This window comes from Accipiter gentilis, chromosome 9, assembly GCF_929443795.1.
Source record: "Accipiter gentilis chromosome 9, bAccGen1.1, whole genome shotgun sequence".
NCBI lineage: Eukaryota > Metazoa > Chordata > Aves > Accipitriformes > Accipitridae > Astur > Astur gentilis.
This window is the reverse complement of record NC_064888.1, coordinates 42,649,207-42,659,206: the sequence shown is the minus strand read 5'-3', so window position 1 is coordinate 42,659,206 and position 10,000 is coordinate 42,649,207. Positions and strand designations below refer to the sequence as shown.

General features: G+C 41.5%; 1 protein-coding gene across 11 annotated transcripts in view; it reads left to right on the top strand.

Moving 5' to 3' along the window:
- EBF3 (EBF transcription factor 3) overlaps positions 1–10,000 on the top strand; it is a 120,155-nt gene that overhangs the window by 87,333 nt on the left and 22,822 nt on the right. The gene's annotated exons all lie outside the window — the stretch shown is intronic.

Below are 10,000 nucleotides of genomic sequence, written 5' to 3'. Positions count from 1 at the left end.
TTGGATCTGATGAATCAATCTCTCTTTTGAAAACAAAGAGCCTTTAACTGTTTACTTGACAGACTGCAGGGATTCGGGGAGAGTTCTTGCTGCTTATTGGGTAGATAATGCAGATTGCAGATGATGTGCAGATGATGTGCATTTTGATGAATATTTTCCCACTAGACTGCAACTGTTTCTATCTATTAATTTAGATCTAATGGGAAAAGTGTGTTCCTGGGTAGTTTTAAGCTAGGACTTTTTAAACAGTTAACGCATCGAGGATATGTTTTTGTGTCTGCTGGAGATCTATTGCTGAAATGAACTTTTAAGTGATGGTAGCAGCCGAGATTCCTATCTTCCATCTATCCCCAAAGAAATGGCAACCTGAGCAAAACCAACGCTCGCATTCACACCTGGGTGCCTCACGTCCGGCTGACAAAGGAGAGAATATTTACATTTCCTTGATCTTTCTGATTGGGTTTTTACTGGAGTTACCAAATGGGGTGGTGGTGACAGTGGTGCTAACAACACAGCTCGGAAGCCAACGTTGTTTCATAGTCTGCTGCAAAGGTGGTAACCGCAGGTGGGGCTGCATCCAGTCACGGTAACTGGGAACATGGCCCATGCAAAGCTGCAGCGGAGTATCCTGACAAGTATGACTAGCTAGGATAAGTGTTCAGCAAAATAAAAAATGAATGAATTAAAAGCCTCAGACTAAGTTCCAGATATTCTAGCAGTTGCGAGCTGGTGCAGTTCCATTGCACCCAGGGAAGCGCTGCAGATTTGAACCAGATGACGGTCTGGCTCTCAGTGCACAGGCCTGGAATTTTGAATTGCTCTATAGTAACGGCTTCAACTGATTGCTTAGGTGCGGATTTTGCAAATTTGGCAAATTTTGCTGTTTTGAACTTCTTTCTAATGTGTCAATGCAAATAGGTATGAAACTGTAAGGAAAAGCCATTCGTTTCTTCTTTCCTGGGGTCGTCTTTTGTCTTTATCGCTAAAGTAAAGGTGTTCAAAAGAATCGTGAGAATGTCAGGAGCTTCTCTCTCTGGAATTAAATTGTAATAAAGCTACCTTGCTAACAACACGTTAATGGGAATATATATTTAAGACACCTTGTGAGGGAAACAAAAACCTATATCGCAGCAATAAGAAAATAAAAAGATAAAGGCAGCGTCTGCCTGACCGAGAAACTTCCTGAAGTGATAGGGTGACTGAGCTACAGTCTTTGGAAATTACAGCTGCCATTGCGAGGGAAGCCAAGCCTCACTGTATTTCAGAAAATGAAAATGATGTAGCCCTAGAGGAGGGAGGGGCCGAATCCCCAGGGCATCTGTTTCCCATCAGTGTCCCACCATGCTTGCAGTCTGGCTTGGCACTCTAACATTTAACCTTCCCAGCATGAGGTAGACCATAGGGCAACAAGGCTGCAGAATAATGAAACAAGAGTGCAGTGTGGTGTACAAAGCCTTTGTGAGCAGAGAAGTTGAGACATTAAATGATCAGGGTACAGAGATATGAAAGTTCCAGATTTTTCTAAAAAGCCCCCATTAGTCTCAGGCAGAAGCAAGAGCGCGCCGTCTCTCAGCAGGCAAAGGCAAGGCCTTTCCCCATCTATCCATGCCTTTTTGCCCGCTGCTTTCAACTATTATAAAGATACAATTACCTTGGGAGATTGTGGCAGTTCAGTTGATTAGCACGGTGAATTAAAAGAATGAGTCACAAATGACATGTCCAGCTCTTCTCTACTAGTCCTTTGTATTCCCAGTATACCTCACCCCTGTTGTAAGAAGGTCAAAAATTAGAGAGAGATAACAATTTTCAAGCAGCTAGCACTTAGGAGCAGAATTAACAATCATTCTGTATGTAATTGCCAGTTAATAGTAAATTGCCTTCTAGACTGTAAAATGCAATATAAACTGGTGGGCACCTAAAATTAAATTAATGAGGTATTTGCTGCATTTAAAAGTGAATAGTGCAAATTAATAACTGGGTACAATACTTGTTTTAATATATATCGAACGGTGCATCGTTTGCTTGTTTAATAATAATTTTAAAAGTGCTACCTGAAAATTCTCTGTCTGTCTGGGTAAATCGAGTGGCTTGTGCAGGTTGTAGCCATAATTTTGCTGGTAAAGTCTTCCAGGTTTCTCAATTAAATATCAGAGATTATTTTTTAATTAGAATATAAGCACTGCAGTGTTATTTGATTATGGCAAATTGTGATTTGTATGCTTCTAAATGAAATTATGTTACAGATAAAATTGCACCTTTATACACATATTTTAAGCTCTGTAGATTCTGTTGGTTTACTTTAAGATGAGCGGCAGTACTGTATTTACAATGTATTTGTGCCACTGCGTCACTGTTTTCTCTAGGTCTGTATTTTGCATAATGATTTCCTAGCAAATAAAGGAAGTATAGTCCGACCCAGTGTACATTGAAATAGTTTCAGAGAATGCTGTCTGGCACTTGGAACTTGTAATGTTGACGGCTTTCACCCTAAGGTTTCTGTTGCACACCCTTATTTTGATAACTTCTTTTGCTCAGTTAAAGAAATGACCCAAATTGTCAGGAGACAACCGATCATTTGCAGTAGACTGTACCCGGTCGCTGTACGAGGTATTGGCATTCGATTGCAAACGTGTCCAAAGCAGACATAGAGAAAGCGTGAATGTTGAATACATGGAACCATTCCCAGGTCTGCAATGCATTTGCTAGATGTGAACATAAAAATGATTATTTTGCACAAAGACTTGCATTCAATTTTAAGCTTATGAAACCATTACTCAACCAGTAATCGCTCACAGTTTGTGTTCCTTCTGATAGAGTATTTATGTTGAAGAAGTACGGCCGGGCTCTAAGGCTGGCACAGCACCAAGGGGGGGAAGCCCTCTTTAGTCACTACATTGTCCAGATTTTTCGGTTTGGCTCGGTTTTGCCTCGGTACGGAGACCTCCGCTTTGGCTGGGTTCCTCGGTTAACCCCCACTCCACTTCCCCCTCTGAAAGATCTCGTGTTCCTCAAGTATTTTCGAGATCTTTTGTGTGCATTCAAATGGGATTCTGTCAATGGCGCTGTTACACTGTTTAGAGTCAATAGCTCCCTTCCATCACAGCCAACACAAACTAGCTGTCTCATAGGTCAGTGCTCTTTAAACAAATTACTTGTATCCACAGAGCAAATGATTGTTAATTGCCTCCCACAAATCATACTATTTTTACTATGCTAAACTACATGCGAATGCCTTAGTTAAATTTAAATCACCTGATTATTTCTTGTACATGTTCAATTATTGTTCTTATGTATGAAATCTGGTGACTTTGCGAAATGAATGCTAAAAATATATACAATGGATACAAGACTTTATTGGAAAGCCTGGGAAAAAAAAGTACAGTTACATTCATTTTAATGAAATCCTCAGCATTTCTAATTCAAATATATTGCATTTCCTTTTTTTTTTATTTTTTTAAGTGCTGTTGTCCTGAAGCAACTTACAGTTACTGTTATTACAGTATTGGTTATTTATTGATCAGACCTTGTGTCAGTATCAGTTGTTAGCAAGCTGAAAAAAATCAAGATAGAACAAATATTCTTGCCCTTTCTTCAAGACAGGTCTAAGTCAGTCAAAGTTAGCGTTAAAGAGTCAAACCCAGAAAGCATCTCTGTTATTATGTTAAACTGCTTCATTGCGCTAGAGTAAAATGTATTTTTCTTAAAACAGTAATGTCAAAGGGAAAGAGATTCCGGTTAACTGTCTTTTCTTATAAAGAAGGTTTTTCAGCATGACATACATTTTTAATTAATAGGGCAATGCTAAACATACAGAAGTGATTTAGTAGCATCAAGTCAATAGCATGTTGGATAATGTATATTATATAATAGCTCTTTTTTAAACAGTAGCAATTCCAGGTTTATCAGGGTCATTGTTGTCCCCTTTCTTTTCTGTCTCAAAGGAGGCCAGAAGAATGAGACATACCATTTGTGCTATTGCACAAGTAGACTATTTGTCCTAATCAGTGACACCCATTTACTAGAATTGCTTAAAATGAACTATACCTCATACAGAAATCGCACATTTAGAGTGTTCCATTCATCATCTGAAAATTGAGGGCCAGTAAACTTTTCTGTTCCTCCAGCGGGATCATAGACATGCATCAAAATGTTAAAAAATGATTGGTGAGAGAGAACTGTCACCCATTTATCAAGGAAAAGGAACATTATTTGCTAATTTCCCAACCAAGGCAGTGACAGGGTGCTTCGTCTTTAGACCCATGGTGACCAACATGGCCTTTTTGTTATTAGTACAAGTCAAGCGCTTTTTGGCTGTTGCTAACAAGACACATTTGTCTATCATCAGAGAGTGCTTTATTTTTTTCCAAGTAGCTGTGACCAAAGTCTGCTCCCAGTGCCATGAGTGGCTGCACCTCGCCAGGTCGTGGTAGCACTGAGTCACAGCAGAACTGATAAATCACAAAGTTTCCGTGTCAAGGTGAAGGTATTGACTCTGCTGTACCCAAACTGACAAAATGTAGCGCTGAAGCGATGGCAATTCATCTTAAAAAAAGGACAAAAGGGTCATCTTGGTTTCAGGTAATAATCAGGAAAATTTGAGTGCTGAATAAGACCTTCTACTTTGTTTTCTCTGAGAAGGGGGAAAAATGCTTTTCTCCTTTTTTTTCTGCATGCTGTATATAGTGAAGTAGTAATATCAGTTTCCTGGATATTAAACTGTCTAATTCTATTTTTATTTCCATAAATTTAGGCTTATTGCTATAGCCTGATTGTAACACTCAGGCTAAAAACTTCCCAAAGTTTCAAATCAAAGAAAAAAGGTGGAAAGAGAGGAAATAAGATATTTCACTGAAAATGTACATCTTGTTCTGATATTATGAAAGCAAGATAGCAAACAGAGAAATCTGGGTTGCATTGGAAGATATCCAGCCGAATGTCTGGTTTTGGCTAGTCACTTCTACACACGATACATGCCTATACCAGTATTCCCATTAAATTAATTTGTACCCTCATCGAAGTGCTACTGAGCTGAAAAGAAACATGTCCACTGACTTCAGGCCTTTGTGTTGAGTCTAACGTAACATGGAAATAAGGAAAACACCCAGAAGCTCAGGGTTAATAGGAATAATGAGTTTACTGTATTTTGGAACTTCTTATACTGCTGTGTATTAAAGTGCTGCTGCTATAATTAAAAAGCTTGGTAGCGTTTTCATGTCAAATTTTAGCTGCTGGGAAGTCTGCACCGTATAGACACAATTTTTGGCCAAGTGATTTTCACAAAAGTTGGTTTAAAGGCGCTGGCATGGGCCTGAAGCCTCACGTACATTTTTTTTTAAATTACTTATCACAACTGTAGTGACTGCAATTTGCTGAAGAAAAAAACATCAAAAGGTGTTTAAAAAATATTTTGGATGTCCACTATTATTTGTATTTTAAAATAATTTCTAAGACATTGTCCATTAGGTAGCTTCTTAACAAAACCTAATGTTTCCAAAAATTTTTTTAAACCCGTTTCACAAGCATATGGAATACGGCTATTTCCACAAGAGTTGTTAGTCAATGTAGTTGTTATTCAAAGGCTGAATATAAATTACTGTAGATGACTATTGATTTTTAAATACACAAACTTTCATTGAAACCATGCAAAGTTGCATGATGAGAAAAGCTCCGTGGTAGATCTGGTGTTCCTCACCTGACGCTTGTTGAAGGTCAGTTGATGCCGATCCCCGGCGCAGGCTGCCCGTTGGAATGGTACGTGCTCCTTGTCATGGATGTCTGTTGGCTGTGGACGTGCAAGTGGAGGAAGCTGATGGAGGGATGCAGAGAGCTATGCTAGCAATCCACGTTTTTGGAATTTCTTTTTATACCCTCGTCTTTTATGAGCTTGAAAGTTGCAGTCTAGGACTGGATAGATTTATATTTTGAATTATGCACTTTCCAACATATAGAAATATTAAGGGGGAAAGAAAGGAATTTTTTTTGACACAATCTTGAGAACATCTCCTTAAATATGGATGGGCAGTATGGCTCCTCAGAAAAACCTTTTTTTTTTATAAAATCTTGTTAGGTACCTGAGTAAAAACCTTCAGCATTTTCAGTTTTCTGTAAGGTAAATAACTTTAGTATACAGAAGTATTTTTATATTGTACTGCATAATTTTTTTTGAAATTGTCATTGAAAACTAAACTCATAGTTTTACACAATTCTGAACAATTAGAATACTAATAACCTGGGCCTTCTTTCTATTTTTAAAGTTGCAGCATCCACTGTGCTTAAACATTTAATAAAGCCTTTTCAGAGACTCATTGAATTCAGCTAGTTATTTGAGGTATTTTTTCCAATATTCACAGGTAATACAGAGATTTCACAACTTTGAGTAAGATATATTTTTGTTTAAAATTATATGACAGAGGAATATTGTTGTAAAAGCTATGTTAGATGATATTAAGGATCTGATTATAAATCCTATTTGTCTAAATATTACATGAAAATATTGCAGTATTATATTCTTATGCTGGGTGATCGCTACCAAATATAACCAGAGAGAAGTTGTGCAGAATACCAGCTCTTACAGATGTTTGCCGAAGCATCACAGATTTCATATGGTTCTGAGACGGATAAATACCTTTGAGGAGCTAAGCCAGTGAAGACAGGCAAATGATCAGATTTTCCATTTGCTGTGATCAAGCATCATTTTCAGCAGAGTACCTGAAATTCTTGTATTTCAGAAGAATTGTAGCACTTGGTTGTGCGCTCTCCCGCATAAAGAGCACAGATAGCTCCTCCAGGTTTCTATGGCAGCTGCTGCACATCAGCTCCATCAGCTATTTGGGAAGGGTGTGGATGCAGCACCTTGTAATCCAGCGAGGTGGCACGGGGCTGGTGCTTTCTGCCAGCGTGCGTGGGGGGAGCAAGAGGCAGGAGATGGATCCGTACAGACCCGTCTGTGAGAAGGAGGTATTTATTCAGCTATGAGACCTAGCAGAGGAATAAACTCCCCAGTAATACCACAAATATGAAAACAGATGCAAGCCTAGTTTATTTCAGTAAAATGTATCTTAATTAGTAAAGTACCTTGGAGTATTAAATAGTCAAAATGTAACGTTTTGCTGCTTTGATGTAGTACCACAGTGGTGAAACACTTTACCAAATCAGCAATATGCCTTTTTTTTTTTTTTTTTTTTTTTTTGAGTGGAATATTTTGTCATGTTAGTCATATCATGTTGTTTTCATAAAATGCCATGTTTTATTATAGTTACATATGTATTAGACTGTGGTACTTCCTTGGCATGATTGGAGCATTTATGATTTGATATCACACAGGTTTCCTTCCCCTTTCAGTCTCTGCTGAAGTACTGCCAAGTCCCTCCTTTGCAATGCTCCACGCTAATGGCTGATAAGATCTGGCTTCGTACTGGTGGGGTCCTTATTTTCTCATGATGTGCTCACTCTGTGTGTTTAAATCGTGGTAAATTTGCAGATATTTTACATGGCAAACTGTTCTCAGGTTGCAATGTATGATGTGGTCTGATATGGCAACTCAGTTAAAGAACACACCAAGCATACTGTGGGCGGGTTTGCTTTAAGTGGTTTCCATTCACTACTTCGTACTTCACCTTTTAAATAAGTTTTTTTTTAATCCAGTGTCACTGACTCCGAATACCTGTAAGAGCAGCAGAATGATGTCTGTACAATACAGTAGGTTGGGTCGATGTCTTCATGGTCCATCTATCCGGGTCCCCAGCCGGTGGCCTTGGGGGGATGCTAGAGGGGACCATATACAAGCAGAGGGTGTATGAGGTTCTGTCCCTTCTGTAACGCCTGCTCTGCTGCGTTCTTCGCTCATTTTTAGTGGCATGGAGCTGGGGAGATGGCAAGCACCGGGCAGGGAGGGCAAGGGTGTGGAGCTTGCACCAGAGCCGGGCGCTTCTCACACAACTGTGCCAAAGCTCACGTTGAAATTTTTGGCACCTCTCTTTGAGGTGGGTTGCTTGGTACGTAAGGGTCACGGCACCCAAACCACGGCTCCTTCCAACCTCCCCCCGCCTTCGCAGCCTCCTCAGGGCTGGTTCCTACAGGTGCCTTGTGGAGAGGACTCCTGAGCACGCGGAGTCCTTGGGCTTTGGAGGGTCATGTCAGACCGAGCCCTGCGGTGGAGGTGGAGGCCGTGGGCAGTGTGGGCCTGTTCTGCCTTCGTTTTTATGCGCAGATCTTGAAGTCTGCTGTCTACAGGGCTCACCCTGCCCCAGAGGAGAGCTCTCGGGAGGTCGGCACGGATGCCCGTCCTCCTTCGCCTTCGTGGCGTGCTGCACAGCCGCAGTGTGCGCCCGAGTTTGCTCAAACACAGCCAACGCGCTGTCTTCTTATTGGGGCTGCCGTCTTGCTTCACAGAAACTTCTTTTTATCTTTGTTTTTCAATTCCTTTTCTCCCTTGCTTTCTCCCTCTCCCTCTCTTCGTTCACTCATTCATTTAAAGTAAATTTGTAGCTATTAGGGTGGTAATGACTTTTTGGGCAAACATGAGAGCCTGGAGCACAACTGTTGTCAGGAAAAGTGGAAATGCAGGCGTCCTTGCAGAATCCAGGGTCACGAAGATACTAGTGCTTTACTTGTGACTGAGTGCCACCTACCAAAAGGTGCCCCAAAGGCCCGGTGTCCTGCGGTGGGACACCCTGGAGAGGCCAGGTAGTCCCTGAGCACCGGCTGGGGGTGGTGGGTGGAAGGGCAGGGGGTGGTGGGGAGGCTGGGGCTCCCCATCAGCAGCTCTCCTTCAGGGGATCCCCATCAGGAGCTTCTCGGCAGCGTCCCGGCAGCCCTCCTGCAGCGAGGGGGCACCAGCCCTGCTGAGCCTCCACACCTGCAAGGATGTTGGAATCGGGCTCTTGAAGATTGGGGGACAGATTATTAGACATGTAGCGTATCTAAACCTTAATTTACTACCCATTTGTGGAAGACAGATGTTCTTTGTTTCTTAATTATCTGGCCCCGCATCCTTGCTTTCTTCCTTCCTCCCCTCGTTCCTCTGTTCCTGCCTTCCTTCCTGAAGGAAGAAGGCAACGGTTGGTTTGGTAGGTGACTGGAACTGGCCAGGAAGCGTTTTCCCTTGTTTCTTCTCCCAGTCCACTTTTTAGTACAAAATCTGTTCCGCTGGAGATGTTCTGACCTACTCTGCAAAAGACTTTGAAAGGGACAGACTATTCTTGAGCTGAGTAAATTGACATTTGTCTTCAAAGATTTAAAAGCTACAAATGAGCGTTCCTGTTTCACTGACGTTCAATATGCTCTTTTAATATTCCTTTGCTAACTTCTGGGTGGGTTTACGTTCCCCACAGGAGCTCGCCCTCCCCGAGGCCGGGGCAGGCGCTGCGCCGTGGCACATAGCGTTCCTCGGTTGAGGGCTGGATGCGGGGCCTCCAGTTTCCTCAAGACTATAAAAGCCATAATCAAACGCATTCTTTGGGACATGTAAACAGAAGTGTTTGAACATAATCCAGTTGTTGTCAGCACGGGTATTCTTTCACGACAAGGCGACGAGGCTGGCCCCCTCTCTGTGGGCAGCGCCGCATCCCAGTGCCGTTATTCCCTGCCAGGTTCTCCTGAATGGGAGGACAATCCCTCCATCTGCGCCTGCAAACAACATCATCGCAGGTCAACACCTGGGGTGGGCTCTGCTTTCCAATGACGGGAGCGGGGGGGAAAGAAAAAGAAAAAAGATGCAGTTTTCCCAATGTTAATATGAGTATTTTAAGGAAAATTCTATCCCGTTATCTGATTGAGCGTAATTATTAGCTGACCTGTGAATTTTAGGCCTGTAATTGAAACAAGTGAGTGAGTGCCATTGTTTCCCTTTCTGCTATCTGAAGGAAAGCTGGGCGATTATGAGAAACTGGGGAGATAAAGACAAAGGTGTCGTTTTGGTTTTTTAATGAAAAATCTATTTTTAGTTTCTTTGTGGAGTGAAGAGAACTTAAATGCCTTTTAATTTTTTTCTTTTTTTTTT